Source organism: Stylophora pistillata, chromosome 7 (assembly GCF_964205215.1).
Source record: "Stylophora pistillata chromosome 7, jaStyPist1.2, whole genome shotgun sequence".
Taxonomy (NCBI): Eukaryota; Metazoa; Cnidaria; class Anthozoa; order Scleractinia; family Pocilloporidae; genus Stylophora; species Stylophora pistillata.
The window spans coordinates 1,777,113-1,794,964 of NC_142525.1; the positions used below are offsets into that span (position 1 = coordinate 1,777,113).

Consider the following 17,852-nt stretch of genomic DNA (forward strand, 5'->3'; position numbering starts at 1 on the left):
TAATTCATTGTTCAAACGCAGAGTACCGGTGAGAGAAGTCACATTACTTTTCCGCGCTTCATTTGAGACTGCAATTGGGCAAGCCAGCGGATTCTATTTACAAGCTACTCTTGGTCAGAAACAAACAAATGGCGCTCATCGGTGGTTGGCTGGTGCGTTTAAATTCTTTTATCAACTGTCTTACTTAACAACTCTAAAGATGGGTTTTACCTTTTTTCAATGGGAAAAAGAGAATAGCGTGAGTGCTGTAAATGAAAGGCAAGTCGTTGGCGCCGTGCAGTTAAAAGAAGGGACAACAGTTCACTTGTCAACTGGCCGGTACAAGGGTCGAGCGGCAATTTATAAAGCTTCGATTTTGAAAGTTTGTGGTGAGTAAAATTTAAAATTGCGATATTCGGTAGAATCGAATCGGTCACTTGCATGTCACATTTTCTAAAGCGTACGCTTTATAATGAAACAAATAGATCAGTAAGCTAAAGGTTTCAGGATTATTTTAGTCACGGTTGATAAGCTGCGAGCCAAGCGAAAAAAGACAAACAGCTGCTTAGTCTGCAGTTTAGGATAACTTCATTACAATTTATTGTTACAGTTACAAGAAGATTTTCATTCAAATATTAATTACTTAATTGTAATTAAGCCCTTCACTCCCAGAGTGTTAAGTCAAAATTGAGTAGAAATCTTTGAATTTAATTTTGCAGAATCAACAAAAATAAACAGTATAACATGAAAATGCTGCTTGACAGCTTACATTTGAATTTTAACACACAAGAATTTTATGCAAAGAAGTTACAACCGCATAAAATTAAATGAAACCCTGACTCTGTGAGGAAAGAGTTAAATACTATTTGTATTATCATTCCAAATTAAATGATTAATTTAAAGACTATTTTTGGACTGATAGTATTTATTGCAATAAACATAGTTTATGATTCATTAGGACTATTTGACTATTTGAGGATAATTTTTATTAAATTTTCAAAAAAAGTAAAAGAAATCAAATTTCATCCTAATATTACTACATGTTGATGTTAATATACAATTGAAAGTAATTTACGTGTAAACCTAAATTAAGCACATAAATAAATTTCATTGACTATTTGAATTTTTAGTCAGGAGTTGATGCACGTATTTATTTTTTAGTAGTTGCCCCGAAGTTTTCCTCAAATTCCTAATAATTCTTAAATATTCCCGGAATTTCCGGCAAGTTTTTAGATTTACAGTCTTTCAGGGAAGTGATTAGTGCTCTGAGTTGGAAATCCTAGGAATTTCTAAGAATTCCAAGTCCTGTTGGCTATAAAGATGGAATTTTGGGGAATTTCTTGGTTTTTAGAACTAGAGTTTTTACAGTTAGGAATTGAATTCCTGTTTGAACTTACCATGAACATTCACACCTCTTATTCCGAGTAATTTCTAGGAATTACTAAATACAGCATTTGTACTGAGCAAATGTTACCCGGACTCCAAGAACCACAAAGAACTCTTAATAATTAACGCTTCTAGAAGAATAGATTTTTTGTTGTTTTTTTTTCAAAAATTACAACAACAACTCTCTTCTAACTGTCCCGGATGTTGCCACGTAACAAGTCACATGTTTCCATTACGTTCACGCTCTAACAAACTTCTCCCCCAAAGAAAAGTGTTGTCCATGACACTTGCACCTAAATAGGCATACGCAAAAAGCACAGATGAATAGGTTTCACATCCGTAAAGGGGAGTGCTACTGAAGGTTACACACATCTTGTAAAATAATAGGATCCTGAGGTGGAGGAGGAGGCAGGGGTGGATACTGCAGGTATGCTCCCGGGTAGCCAAAGATTACTGGATACTGGGACAAAGGTGACTACGGGGGTAGCTGAAACTGTTTTACAGTTGGCAAACCTGTTCTCCACTAAAGATTCGGAGTACCACGCTGGGGTAATTGCGTTCCAGAAAAACTGGCGGCGGCTATGTCGTGTACAGCAGCTTGGGTCTCATACGTGGGATTGCCAAGTGTGTTGTATGTCAGAACTGTTGGTGGATGTCTCTGTCACTTAAGCCTAGGTTCCAGTTCTGGACTGTCTGGTGGGCTGTTGTTATCCTGGGCTAGGGGATCTTGGCCCTTTCCATTCTCTAAGCCGCTTTCTTCTGTCTCTTCCAAAACAGTTCGATCGCGGATTACTTTCCCTCGATGGGCGTGGTCCGATATTGCATCCTCCAACTGTGTCGGCCTAGGCTGTATCTCTTTAACTGATGATTTAGCGAGCTCCTCAGTAACCGCCTCTTCTATGAACTGCCCGGTGTAAGGGTTCCCTGGGGTGATTGTATATTCATCATTACTACAGGTGCCATCTTCCAATTCTTTGGCCTGTGGTACGGGTATCTGATAAGCAGTGCTACGCTTATCTTTCTCGGTCCTTCCTTCTCTCCTCTGACTAACTCCGTTTGGGATATTAATGGGAAGATTATTGCATGGCAATAGCAAATTCCTGTGTAGGATTCTGTTCGTCCCGAGGCCAGTCTCAGGCTTGACTTCATACACAGGGCTATCTTCTCCCTTGCGGCTAACAACTTTGTGAATCTGGTCCTCCCAATGCGAGCGCAGTTTCCCCGGTCCACCCCGTTCTCTTAGACTGCGTACAAGAACTCTATCACCAGGCAGCAATATCGAACTTCGTACAAAACAGTCATAATGTTGTTTGGCACGTGTGCCTGCTTCACTGGACTTCTTGCCTGCCAATTTGTAGGCCTCTGTCATGGCTGTGCGCCACTCTTCGACATATTGTGAATGATTCACGTGGTTGGTTTCATCTTCAGCTCCAAACATTAAGTCTACCGGCAAACGGGGATGGCAGCTGAAGAGAAGGAAGAACGGTGAGTAGCCAGTTGATTCGTGTTTCGTGCAGTTATAAGCGTGTACCACATGGTTCAAGTGTTCTGCCCAACGTGATTTCTGGGTCTCTGGCAAGGTACAGAGCATTCCCAAGAGTGTCCAGTTGAAGCGCTCAATTTGACCGTTCCCCTGGGGATGAAAGGGGGTAGTGCGAGAATGTTCCACACCGCACAGCTTCTAGAGCTCTCGATGAACGTTATATTCAAATTCTCCTCCTTGATCATGGTGAATTCTGAACGGAAAACCAAACCGGAGAATAAAATCATTGTAGAGTTTCTGGGCAACTGTCTTAGCTGACCTGTTTCTCGTGGCGTAAGCCTGGGCATAGCGTGTAAAATGGTCTATCACAACGAAAATATATTCATACCCTCCTCTACTCTTCTCCAAATGAAGGAAGTCAATGGTGACCAGCTCAAAAGGCGAGGTAGTCACAATGGGATTTAGTGGGGCTCTAGTCTTAAGAGAGGGGGCTTTTTGTTTAAGGCATTGACAGACATGTCCAATATAGTATTCAATATCTCACTGCATGTGGGGCCAATAGAAGCGCTCTCTAGCGAGGTCTAGCGTGCAGTCCACCCCAAGATGACCCATGGTTTCGTGGAGTTCCTTGAGAATGCGTGAACGAAGCTGTCTGGGTACAATAACTTGAGTCCTAGTTCCTTTACAGCGCCTAAGTATGCCATCCTAATCAAGGGATAGTTTATCCCATTCATGCAGGAGGAGTTGCGTCTCAGGCAACTCACGTTTTCTCTCAGCTGTTGGTGGTCATTGGCCATGCTTGATTAAATCCCTCACTCGACAAACAACCTGGTCAGTGGTTTGTGTGTGCTTGAGGTCTATTCTTGGTCCTGTTAATTTTTCACTTCTAAATGGGTCAGTCGTTAAGACAGCGTGGTCTCCTGTAAGGGCAGACACCCAGTTCACTTGTCCTTGGTCTTGAGATTTTGCCGAAACGGCAACAGCCTGAAGGACCTCCTGTGGTACTATTTCTGGGTAAGCTGTGTCCTCAGAATGAATTCAAGATAAAGCGTCGGCATCAATGTTGGCTTTTCCTGGGCCATAGTGTATGGTAGAATTGAAATCAGCAGACTCTCCAATCCAGCGCAAACCGGTGACATTCAGTTTTGCAGAGGATAAGACATAGGTGAGTGGATTGTTATCGGTGAACACTGTAAAACTTGGTGCGTAGTAGAGATGGAGGACAAACATTCTGTATGGAGGACAAACAGTTTGTGAAAGTCAGGATACGCCATTACCGGAGCACTTGTGATTGAGTCGATAAGAGTCTGCAAGGTAGATTGATTAATGTCAGTCCAATCCGCCGAGTGTTTGCCGGTAATTGGCCATTGTTACTGCAGTCCTTCCCAGATTTGTCCAGCTGAACTTGCTGTGGAGAACGACTAGGTGTCTTCACCAGATCATAGATCGGCTTGGCGATTCTAGAAAAGTCTTTAACATATCGCCGGTAATAGTTCAGGAAACCCATAAGTCTGCGCACTTCACTAACTGTCTTTGGAGGCGAGTTTCTGAGTGCAAGGACAGGCTTAATACTGCATGGATCTAGCTTGTAGCCCTCTTCTGACACAATTCGTCTGAGGAATGTCACCTCTCTCTTAAACAATTTACATTTTCGAGGTCTCAGTTTGACCCCCTATACTTTTAGTCATCGATATTAGTTTGACCCCCTATTCTTTTAGTCATCGAAGAACCTTGCGTGTGTTTTCGATGTGATCTTCAAAGGTGGCACTGAATATGATAATATCATCCAGGTAGGGTACACAAACAGTGTCTCTCAAGTCTCCCAAACAATTCTCCATAAAGCGTTGGAACGCTCCAGGCACGCTGGAAAGACCAAATGGTATCCGGACCCACTCATACAAACCCAATGGGGTAATGAAAGCCGTCAAAGGCTGACTATTTGGACTCATAAACCCTTGATGGTAAGCTTTTCCCTGGTCAAGAACAGAGAACCATGAGTTGCCACTGAGGTTATCCAGCATCTCTTGTATTCAGGGTATCGGGTGGCAGTCAGGTCGAGTCTTCTTGTTTAGTGCTCTGAAATCCACGTACAGCCGTAAGCTTTGGTCCTTTTTTCTCACACACATGACCGGAGAGCTGTATGAGGATGACGATTTCTTTATAAAATTACGGTTTAACAAATCTTCAATGTAGGCCTTGACCTCTGGGTAGAGTGGTTTAGGTACTGCTACATAGTTCTTCTGTACAGGTGTCTGGTCCTCTAGATCTAGGGCAAGTTCAAGGTCAGGGATGCATCCAACATCACTATCATCTTTAGCAAAAGAATCAGCCTCCTCCGTGAGCAACTTTACAGCCATCTCTTTCTGACCTGGTGTCAGACCCTCCAGGTCTATGTCCCGGATATGCGATGGAATCCCCATTGGAATCCCTCCTAACCTTTCATCAACTGTTTGGGCTGGCTCTGTACTCCCTGATACCTGTACCCCCTTCGTTTGGGTGTTGCTGGCACTACTATCAGGCTCTTTTGCCTTCACTTCAACTGGTGTCACCGCCTGGACAAGTTAGAGTCAGCCAAGTAGGGTCCATCCCCGAAGTAAGATCTCATGGCTGGTGTTGTTGGTGATGTCAATGTCCACTTGACTTGATTTTCCTTTCTTTACAGTCAGCAGGGTCTCGGAGACCTCCAAAGCATTCGGCCATGGATGGGTCTCATCAGGTTCAAACAGCACTGGCGTAGGTCTTCCCACTGGTCCCGTGTTTGCTCTGCAGGTGACTTTTTTTACTCTGCTTTGGTGGTATAGAAGTGTCACGCTTCCTAGTTCGAACGAAGCAAAGTTCCTCCTGATTAAGATTCTTGATAAAATTCACAAACACCGGAGCCGTCTGGCTGTCAAGGTCAGGGAAGCTGGAGATGACAGCTTGGGACAACACCGCCTCCCCATTACTATCTCTAATAATTTCTTCTACAACATTAAACCCAATCAACGGTGAGTCCAAATGTTGTTCCGTAACTAGAAATGGAACTTTCAAATCATGTTTGTAAGACGGCAGTCTGAAGTTTAGCTCCACCCATCCAACGAATGGCATCTCGCTACCGTTAGCAGCAGTCAAGTTCAGTTCAATGTTCAGTAATTCCGAAATATCTTTAACAGCAACACCAGGCAAATTCCTCCTCAGGAAGTCGTTGGTTATTATCAAAACCTGGGCCCCAGTGTCCCACAGTACATCTACTGAATAACCACTGATTTCTTTTTTAACAGTGCATCTTTTCCCCACTAATCCTACCACTCTGGCATGCTGTCGTGGTGTCAGATAACTAACAAAGGTAGCATCGCTGGGGTCCAGGGTCTTTGGCTCCGCTTTGTTTGACAGGTGTGAAATCGCCGTACATAACATTTTGTGGTCTGGCCAGTGTTTCTTTTTACAAGCCTGACTACAGTATTTCACCATTTCACAGTCTGAACATTGTAACAACTTTACCCTCTCCAACTGAACTTGACCGCAGCCATTACATCGATGGGACTTGTATCTGTTACTGTCGACTATTCTGTGTCCCACCTGAATAGTCGCTGGTCGTTTCCCAGATGACTAGCCTGATTCCTTCTTCTAGTACACGCACGAGCTACATGTCCAGAGATACCACAAGCGAAACAATGGTCACATTTCTCCCCTGTCCCACGCTCTTTACAGCTTTGACATCCCCAGCTTGGGTTCTTTGGCTGGTAACCACCTTTATGGTCTCTGTAAGGGGATCGGCCCCAGTTTGGTTCTGCCACCTGACCGCTTTGGGCAGTAACTCTACCTTTGAGGGCGTTAATTTCTGATTTCATCTGCCGGATTTCATAAAGAAATGGCTCTCGTCTGAACGTGGGTTCCTGGCTCTCTGTTCTCCTCCCTCCCTGGGGACTTTGCCAGCGTTTACTTTGGCCCTTTTTTGGTGTTCAGTGGCCAATTTTGTGGTTCGCTAATCTTGCTGTGAAGCTAGTTCATTAACTTGTTTCATAAGTTCTTCATCAGTTAGCCCTAGGGTACGAAGGGTGGTTCTTAAGTTGGATGCTAAAATATCATCACGTAGACCAGTTTTGAAGGATTTTACAAATCTCTTCTGGATCAGGGAGAGGCCATAATTAAACTCACAATCCAATTCCTGACTGGCAAAATTTACCTTGTTACGCAGGTCCAAAGCACGGAGTAGGAATTGCTGCGGTGACTCATTGCTTTGTTGGCATACGGTTGCAAGCTGTTGATACACCACAGATGCAGCTTTCTCCCGGTAGTGGAGATGGAGAATTCTCCTTAATTTTGAGAGGGAGAGGTCACTTAAGGTTTCCACATAACTTCTAAGACTACCATGGGGCGATATCGCACAAATCACGGCATCCACAATTTCACTTTCTTTAAAACCACGTTTAAGACCAGAGTCTATTTGATGCATTAAGGACATAAAGGTCAATTTTTCTGTCTGTCCTGCTTTGCCAATCTTTCCCGAAAGTTTATATTCTCTGCGGAGTAGCGAGGAGACCGCTTTTGTTTTCGCCATTTGAGCCAGAATATCCTCTGCCCCTTATTCAACTTGTTCTTTGTTGAACTTTCCCTGGGCGCCCATTTGTTCGCTCTTTGCTCCAGCAGCTACTTTTTTGCCCCTGTCTCCTCAGTTTGTTCGAGAGGAGGTACAGTTCCTTGAACGTAAGCGAGTAATTGTTCCAGACATGTGCGTGCGACCTTTTCATCGCTTTTCATTTTAATGTCAACTTCTCTCCTGATAATTTTATTCCTCTGCAGTTTAGTTTTCCCTATTACATCGCCCTCGATTCCTCATAGATCTATCATTTCAGCTAGGCTGCCCTCATCTTGATCAAACAGTAGCGCTTCTACTTGCAATTGCAATTGCTCCATATTAACGAAACGCCGTACAATGCAGCGAGCTCCAAATTACAAATGTGTAGTAGTTCAAAGTGTAGATATTCAAATCGAACGAGTCAAACTATCTGTCTCATCGACTCCACAGCAGAATTATCTTATCTGCCACTAAAATTCAACTGATGCACTCTGACCGTTGGAGTCTGACTGCTAATTCCTTTCACAATTCCACGTGATCGTCTCAGCTCGCTCGCCTGTCACTCGCCTGAATTCTCTGCTCCAAATCCAAGTATTCTGCTTCAAGTAAATCCAAGAGTTATTCTCCAAACTTGTGATCGCCAGTCGGTCCCACCAGGAGTGCTAAATTGTTACCCGTACCCCAAGAACCACAAAGAACTCTTAACAACTAACACTTCTAGAAGAATATATTTCTTGTTTTTTGTTTTTCAAAAATTACAACAACAACTCTCTTCTAACTGTCCCGGATGTTGCCAAGTAACAAGTCACATGTTTCCATTATGTTTACGCTCTAACACAAATTCCATGTGGATGTGCTCAAATGTGCATTACAATAAGAGTTAAGAACTAACCTAAATCAATTTCTTAGAAATTCGTAAGAAAAAATTCCTGGGCTGTGCTTTACTTTGTTTCAGTACTTGATTGCATTCAAGGATAATCTTGATTTGTCATGTCATTAAGACACCTTAAAAATATACAAAATGGAAATAGTTTTTTAAAAGACATTTGTACCTGTTCAGTTATCAAGTTTAAATTGCGCAGAAAAGAAAGCATATATTTTAAAAAAAATTAAATCTCATTTTGATCCGAGTGTAACAGAAAGAATTTTTATGACAAACTTATGCAAAAAAACTATTTATGCTACTTAAAATTATAAGCAATTGAAATATTTATTTAATCAGACAATAGATTTGGGAAGATGGTAAATTTTGAGCTTAGTTGCCAAACAGTAAAGAAAATTTGATAGTACGGTATCAAAATAATAGTGTCTAATTTCCTAGACACGAAGAAAATTTCTGCAGTTGATAAGCTTCTCTAAACAGGTGGAAGCTGTTCAAAAAAGTTTCACAATGCTTGTATAAAGGTTTTTGAAAAGATCACAAGAATGAAAATGTTACCATCTTTTATGCTGTGCTAGCAATATTTTCGGCACAAAAACGTGGGGATGTGGGCTGTGTCCCCCCAAAGTTTTGTTTGGAGGAGCCCCTGCTCTCCTGCCTATGGTTTTAGTAACCTCCCTGACTCAATGGTGTGTTAGTCTTACATAGAATTGTTACAAAATGGAAGGAGAGCCTTGAATAAAGAGCATTATGTATTACCTCAATTTCACAATTAAAATAATTTAGGTTCTATTTCTCACGACCTTTACTCAAAAATCTTTTCTTGGCAAATCTAATAATAAAAAAAAAACCAAACCCAGCATATTTAATACTTTCCTAATCCTCCCAGCTTGACAAAAAGTTTTGGTTTCTTAGAAGACAGTACAATAGCATAGTAATGTTCCTAATCCAAGGCGCCAACAAATGAACATTATGAAGACAACATCATTCAGTTTTCCCTGTAATGTTTGACATCGTCCAGTTTCTTGCATAAACCATCTTATCTGCAAAAACTGATTTGAGTAAATCAATTATTTGCTATCATTCTTTGAGAATAGACTCCTACCAAGATGTGGTTATTGGAGCGTTTTTCCTTAGAGTGTTGTAAGGTATAGGTATTTGAGAGTTCTTTTTATTTGTTTTATTTACCATTTTTCGTTTTGATCTTAGGATGGCTCGTTGCTGGCTGTCACTCAACAGGCCAACCATCCTGATGAATTGTGTGAGTCTGATTCACTGAAAATCAGTATCCTTTGATAGGCAAACATTGAAGAAGTGGCAAAATTTTATCATTGAATGTTTGTTGGTCTTTCTTTTAATGCTATCCAAGTATTCATTCTCCAACATCAGAACCACGTGCGAAGAAAATTACGGTGAAAGAAATAGTTGTGTAGTTCCTGATGGCTGAAACTCAATGATTGCAAAGGCGTCGTAGAAGTTGGACAATTTGGGTCAGTCTTTTCGGTCACCTGTTTGCCATTAATTACTTCCTTTTTTGCGGGTTTTTTGCGAGTGAACATTGGTCGCAGGCTACATATGTGCCGTTGGATAATTAACCCATTCTTTCATTTCATTTTAACAGATTTTAAAAGCTAAATGTGATTAAAATTTTTCATGAGCTCTTATACATTTTAAGAACTGGGTCTTGGCTTGTAGCTGAATGTTTTGTGTTTATGTTTGAAGACGATCGTATTAAGTTGAAGAGTTAAAAGTTTAGGGTCTCAGGTTATAGCCAGGCTCGGCTTATAGCCAATAAAATACGGTATCTGCGTATTTTATTTGTACCTATAATCACATGATTTCAAGTGGAATTTGGGTAAATAAGCATGAGGAAATCATTCAAGGACTAACAAAATTGCATGAGCCCATAGGGCAAGTGCAATTTGAGGTCTTTGAAAAAATTTACCAGTGCGTATTTATTCCAAATTGTTTGAGAAAAATCATGTGATTATGTATTGATAATATACGTGAAAAAATACAACGTAGCTTATCGTAATTATGCAGAAGAAAAGTGTGCACATGATGTGCAAAAATAATTTATTCAAACCCTGTGAGTGACATTGAGCATTTGGTCAAAACAACCGCATACGATCAAAACAATAAGACAAAATGAAATTTTTACATCTGTAAGGGTTCTCTCTATTCCCTCCTCAAGGAGTGTGAGAGAATACCCTGGGAACTAGGTTTGCTAGATCCAGGACTGTAAAGATATCAGGAAATTGTGACTAACCACAGGCTTACCACTTGTGTAGTTTTTTGCTTGTTCTTTACAATACTTGTGGATGTGAGTATTCAAAAAATTATTTCGACAGCCACCGAAGACACAGAAATTCTCTTCGTCCACGCGGTTATCTGGCATAACATTTCACTGTTCATTATGATGGTCTCTGTAGCTACTTTGGTTTACACAAACTCTTTTTTTGGTTTTTGAATCGCAGGGCCAGAATAAAAGAATGAAATCAGAGCAACTACCACAAGAAGAAGTTAAACAAATAAAGAAAGAAAAGAGGGCTACCAAGATGATAGTCTGGTCATTTTATTAGCATTGTTTCTGACCTACGTGACAACAATAAAGGCTGGGGTTGTTATCCTAACATCCAGTTGGAAAGAACCTGGTGCAGCAGCAGTGAATGTTCTTATGGTAGGTTGTGCAGTGTGTGTGGTTTTTTTAGCTTCCCTTGTCAACCCTGTTATTTACTGTTGGTGAAGTAGGAAGCTTTGAAATGTTTTCCTGGAAATTTTCCGTCGCAGGAGACCAGGAGCCGGTGAATTGAAGGAGAGGTGTACTCAAGGGCCAGGTTGTTCAAAGGTTGGATGAGATAACCCACAGTTAGTGTGAAAATTGATTTCAAATCTGAAAGCTTCAAAAGAAAAATTTAATTCCATTTGTCTACAATCTGATGATTGAATGCTCTAAAAAGAATTGGGAAAATTATGCCAAAACAGCTTTTGAAAAGAGAAATATAGAAACCTGAATTAAAATTTAACCCTGTGTTAGGGCTAATCTAAATTTCTGTAGCAATTTTTGTTTGTATCTTTTGATTTCCCATTTCTTGTGACCATTAATTAAGAATTAGAACTCTTCGGCGAGGCAAAGCTCATCATGCCACTAACAGAAGCTTGACAGGGATTATTAGCAAAAAACATTGATAAAAAAAGCAGAGAATCTTTAAGAGACCTGGGCCGGGTTGTTCAAAGCTGGGTTAAGTCAATCCAGGGTTAGCGGGAAATTTGATTTCAGATCTGAAAGCTTTAGGAGAAAGTTCAGTTTAATTATTTTGTGTCTACAATTTGATGATCGAATGCTCTAAAAAGGACAGGGGAAATTATCTCATAAAGGTTCTTGAATAGAGAAATAAGGAAACCTGAATCAAAATTTAACCCTGGATTAGTGCTAATCGGCCTTCGAACAACTGGACCCTGATGTATTGATTTAAACTTTCCCCATGTACAGAATCAAAATCTCCATGACATCTCTGGTTTCACATGGTGTAAAAAAAAGAAGAAACTATGTGAATTTAAGAGTTTTCAGGAACAGAAATAAATATCAACAACACATTTTCAAAATTAATTATTCTTTAATTTTCTATTGGTTTGACAACGAAGTAAATAGTAAATAAGTTTATTTGAATATCAAACAATAATAAAAAATTCCTTGTAATCATCCTTCCTTGCAGTTTTCAGACAAAGATTCCATATTGTGTTTCAATTTACCTCTAAGTGCGAGCTCCTAGGTAAGATTCACTTTTGACTTTTAACTATCAGTACTGCATCATGTAAGAAAATTACTTAAAAAATCATGGAGGTTACAAGCTACATACTTAAAGTACTGTTAAGAAATTTTTTTTTTCATAAAAGCAAACTACACTTAGTGATTAGATTTATTGACTTCATATGAGAATTAGTAAATACTAAATTATTGTTAGAAGATGGCCTATTGCTCATTTGTTGGCCTCTGGATGACAATTATACATTTTCAAGTGTCAATGTTTTTGAAACCACTACTACTAATAATAATAATACAAGTGATCATCCTATGTACAAAAGTGTACATATTAGCAAACAAAATAATAAAAAGACATCTAAAAAGAAGAAAAACTTTATATGTGCACGGTCCTTCGCAGTAAAGCACTATTATATATATATGTATTTCATATATATTTGTTGTTTGATTTATCATCTATGAGTTTATGTCGAATTAATTTAATGGCCTGCTCCCGGTTGGCTTGTTAGCTCAATTGGTAGAGCGCTGCACTAGTATCGCAGAGGTCAGTGGTTCGAATCCTGTACAGGCCTGAATTTTTTTCAGGTCTGATTTTCACTATTGCTTAAATAGTGCTTTACTGCGAAGGATCGTGCACATATACGTTGTAGATTTCTCAATATTTTGCAAAGTAATTTACAAACATAAATAATTCAATGCATAATCTTTTCTTCAAATACATTAATTGCTATTAATGATATATTAATTTTGTTCCCCAGCCTATTCCAGACCAAAATGCATCACAAAGCTATAGCTAGTCAGCCATTTCTAAGATTCTTAAAGCTTTGTTTTACATTGAGGTCAATTATGGAGATTTCAATGAGAAAATAGTTCTTTACGATCACATCCAAATGGAACTGAACTTCATATTTTAAGAAACCTTTAACATTAGCCTCTCTTTTTAAAAGGGCTATTACAGCATAGAAATGGCACACACGATCATGTTTGTTTGTTTTTCACAATGTTGGCATAAATAAGCAAAAGCAAAAAAAAAAAAAAAAATTAAACCTACATCTGAAGAGATCCATCACGTCTTGTTAGCATCTTGACCCTTATTTCCCAGAAGTGATAAACATGTATCTTCTCCCTTAACTATTCACACATTATCCAGCAAACAGGTAATGAGAATACCTTAACTTATCAGGTAGAGGTTATCTTGATTAAACTCCAAATTCCTGTAACAAATTAACAAGGAAATGTATCGCAGCTAGAGGGGAGAATTAACGATCAGATCTCTCAGGAGTTACAAGGAACACATGTTTAAAACATTGTGCCCTTATCAAAAACAATATGCACTAAAAACATTTACCAGATGAGGGTAATTTTTACCCGACTTGACCAATCAGAGTGCTTTGTTTGTTTCAGTTTTCCGCCGGGTAAAGTTTATCCTAGTGGGGTAAACTTACCATTAGCAATTCGCTCGTTAGAGCCCTTCTATGGGCTGTATCGACGCAAAATAATTACATTCTTTCGATTGTGCCTTCTTAGAATCGAATTTCGCGATTTGGAGTTGAAAAAGGTGCAAAACCGATCAGCTTATATCTAGGATGGCGCGCTTTCGGATTTGTCGGGATTCGAAAATTGACACTCCTTTGTTTGCAAAGTCATGTTTGTTTTACCTTTATGATAAAATATTGTTGACATGAAGGTGTTTTATTGACAGGTTTTAGGTGAGAAGTTTATACAATAGCAAATCAAGCGTGTAATATAATCCTTTAGCAATCCTAGCGCGCGTCTTCTTGACGTTAGCGACCTTGTTAGCATCGAACTTACACCCTCGCGATCGATCATCGGGACGCCACGACAATGTCCTCCTTTTCTTTCCGTTCTTAAAGAAAATCCATAAAACAGTCAACATTTTGAATTGTAATGTACGATGCACAGCGTTTCACTCGCAGAAAACGTGACACATACTAACTATGGACAGATGACTTTTGTAATCTGTGAACATCTTGGTGCCACGTCACGCACAAAAGAAACCATGTGTCTTTAGCCATTTCTTCCTTCTTGAGAAACTACTCGAATATTGCAGAGAGTGGGGTCACATTTTACTTCTGATGTAGTCGCAAAACCCTTCGATGTATGCGTGATCGAAACTACTTTTTTAAAATCTTTATTTCCAGATTTTCCGAAGAGTGTTTCTTGCGAATTCGAGAGCGTACTTATCGAAGTAATCTACGCTCACGTATCAAAGTATCAGGCGTGTAATTTAATTAAAGCGTTCTATCCGGCGACTTTGCAACGTAACTTGGAAGATCGCGATGGATCCTCGAGCCTCCACAAAAATTTCCTTTCCAAAATTCCTTTTCTTTACGAAATCGATAGAATAATCAACAAGTTGAACTGTAATGTAAGGTGCGCAGCGTTTCGCTCGCAGAAAACGTGACACATGTAATCTGTAAACATCTTACTGTCTCGTCACGCTGCAAAGAAAACATCCGCGTTAAAGTTATGACTCCTAGAGGACAAGAGATTTTTATGTGTTTGGGTGCTCTATTATACGAACAATTTTTGCCGATTCGTGAGTGGAGTTGCCAAGATATCGTCATGGAAATATTTTTTTCTCAGTAAATTCAGCAGCAGTGAAGTGTTAGTCAAAAATGGTGCCATTCGGAGTAAACGTTCTTTTCTTAACTCAAGAAAAAAATTTGGGGGAGCTCTGTTGTTGTTTCACAACAGCCCTTTAAAACTGAACAAGTTGGAAAAATCGTAATTCTCTTTTAAAAATCCACACCAACCCGTATTATATCGTTCATTTCAAGTCGTTTTATCAGTATTTCCTTCAAGCTCTGACGCCGGCACCCACTTTGACATTGAAACTACCGGTTATTCTATTATTTCGACTATTGCAGTAAATGGTTTGAACCCGGGGGTAACATGTGAAGGTGTAGTCTGATCGTCCGGGTGAGTGTAGTCCTGAGAAGGACTGTTGTCTGTGGTAGTGACTGACGTTTCGACAACCTGTGCGGAAGTCATCATCAGAGTCAAGTGAATGATTGTTGTCAGTAGAATGTTCTTATTCCAGTTCGTGTGAAATGATCGGTTGGTTTTGCCGTGATGTTATTGGCTGTAAGACTCAAGTGACGTAAGTCGGCCGTGATTGGTCTGTTTCGATCTGTCGGTAAAGTTAGGTCGTTCTTTTTCGGTCGTTTGTGATGTTTATGTCGTGAATGAGTCGTTTATATGGAGCGGGTAGTTGTTGACATCTGTTTAGGGGAGTCTGTTCTAAGTTAGTAAACCAGCTTTCCAGAGTCAGTCGTTGAAAATAGTCAGTGCTGTAGGCTAGGCATTGCGCTGAGTCCCAGTCAATGTTGTGGTTGGCAAGTCGATGGTGCTCAGCAATGTGATTGCTGACATCACCTTTCCTCGTCGCCCGTCTGTGTTCAGTCAGTCTTGTTGTGAGGTTTCTGCCAGTCTCACCGATGTAGGAGGCTTGGCAGTCGGAACAATTGATCTTATAAATCGTTCCCTGTCTGTTCCCCGGTTCGTCTTTGTCTTTGACGTTGGTTAGTAACTGACGTAGTGTGGTGATGGGTTTGTGGGCGACGCGGATATTGAAGGGTAGTAAGATGCGCGAGATGTTTTCAGACATGCCTTTTATGTACGGTATGGTTGCTGTAGTGGTAGGGGTTGCGGTGTCGTTTGTTTCGGTAGTGGTAGTGGGTCGGTGAGTGTTTCGTCGGATGAAGTCGTTGTTGTAGTTGTTCTTCGTAAAAACACGGTGAAGGTATTTGTTCTCGTCGGATAAGCTGTCTGTCGAGTCGCATACTAGTTGTGCGCGTCGTGTTAGAGTTCTGATAGTTGTGGCTTTGTGTGATGTAGGGTTGTAGGATGACTCGTCTAGTAATCTGTCGGTGTGTGTCGGTTTCCTGTAAACTGTCGTCATCATCATCATCATCATAGTTTATTTAATAAAGCAGGTTGAGGGATAGGCAAGACATTACGTCCTGATGTGGACCTGCATCAATTAAACTATCAATTAATAAATACCTAATTAGTGAATAGACCGAAAATGGTATGTAAATAATGACAATTAAAGGAAATAAATATTAATAACAATACGGAGTAAATGTTAAAAGTATTTAAAGTCAACAGATTTGTAGGAAACACTGCAGGAAGCTTTAGCAAAACTGATAGATTTCAGAATTCTCTTATTTTCCCTGAGTTTTCTCTTGAAGGAAGTTAAGTTTGAACAGTTCTTTATGTCTTCGGGAAGGAGGTTCCAGGATAGTGCAGCTCTGTGCTTAAACGAAGATCTTCCCATTTCTGTTCTTGGTCTATGAACCTTAACTTTTAGGGATTTTCTTAAGTCGTAAGGAGTCTCGGATTTCACTATTAAGTCATTAATCGTCCGTAATGAGTTGTCGTTGTGGCTTACCAGGCAGTCTAGAAAAGGAAGTTTGCCATTTTCTTCGACTTCTCTGGTAAACTGTATGTCAGTGTTTTGTTCGTTAAGGTGGTGGTGGAATGCGTCGATTTCGTCGTGTCGAACGGCGGTGAAGGTGTCGTCAACGTAACGTAACCAAAGCGGTATCGTTTGTCGGCAAGTCGAAAGGGCGCGTTCCTCGATGTTCTGCATCACAATTTCTGCTATAACAACAGAAACTGGAGACCCCATGGCAGTGCCGTGTAACTGTTTGTAGTGTTTACCGTTGTAATGAAAGTAAGTAGACGTTAGGCAAATGTTAGGCAAGTCCATAATGTCGTCTGTCGGTAGCGGATAAATGATTGCCACAGAAGACTCAAACCGCCGCCACAGAAACAAACTACGACAAGTACACGACCAACTGAAACAGCTGATACCAACTGACCTACTTGACACCGTTACGACAATTGCCGACAAATGAGCCAACAAGACGACTGAACGCGCCCGCACTGGACATCAACAAAAATTGACACGACTGCTACGCGACAAAGAAAAGAGACGAAGCAAACCGGACGACAACTGGGTAAGTAACATTTCTTCTCGTTCCTTAGACAAGACTGAAACTCAGGTACTATCATACGGACTAAAACACTCAGTAACACCTAAACGCATACCGACCGAGGCTATTCTATCTAGTGTTGAGACGGCCCTGTCTCGGCAACGAGAGCTATCTGAGCCGACCAAGGATAACATCAGAAGCAGAATTGCTTCACTATACAATCAACGTCACTAAATGACAGCAACTTGACTAAAGACGAACAACGCGCAGTGAAACCACTGAGAAACGACAAAAACATAGTCATCCTACCAGCCGACAAAGGACGAGTTACTGTTGTTATGGACAAAATGGAAGCACTAGTTAACGACAAACGAACCTACGAAGAACTCAAACGTGACCCAACTCCTGCACTTCAAAGTAAACTCAACAGTAAACTACTCACACTCAAGAAAACGAACGGCTTTGACACCCAACGGTACTATCGACTGAGGTGCTCGGTACCACAGCCACCGAAACTCTACGGTTTGCCGAAACTACACAAACCTGGTTTCCCGATGCGACCTATTGTTTCTTTCTGTGGCTCTCCCGCATACCAACTATCCAAGTACCTGACGACAATACTACAACCGCTAACCGACAAATCCAGACATAAACTACAATCCACTGAAGACTTCATTAACGCTACCAAGACTGTTCAGATACCTGACGACTACAAACTAGTGTCATTTGATGTGAAATCACTGTTCACAAGTATTCCACTTCAATTGGCATTACAATGCACTGAGACTGCAATCCGACAATCTACCGACCCACTACCGCTACCGACAGACGACATTATG

General features: G+C 40.4%; 1 protein-coding gene and 1 long non-coding RNA gene across 5 annotated transcripts in view; both read left to right on the forward strand.

Moving 5' to 3' along the window:
• Positions 1-17,852, forward strand: part of LOC148726082 (uncharacterized) — a 107,955-nt gene that overhangs the window by 70,542 nt on the left and 19,561 nt on the right. The window lies entirely within an intron of this gene.
• Positions 36-13,111, forward strand: LOC148726090 (uncharacterized). Of its 4 annotated transcripts, XR_015989269.1 has the most exons (6): positions 38-368; positions 9,496-9,547; positions 9,676-9,776; positions 10,764-10,966; positions 11,077-11,134; positions 12,003-13,111. It is a non-coding gene; the product is annotated as an uncharacterized LOC148726090 (long non-coding RNA). The 4 variants fall into 4 exon arrangements; XR_015989268.1 differs by lacking the exon at positions 9,676-9,776 and having other exon boundaries at positions 42-368; XR_015989267.1 differs by having other exon boundaries at positions 45-368; positions 9,496-9,776.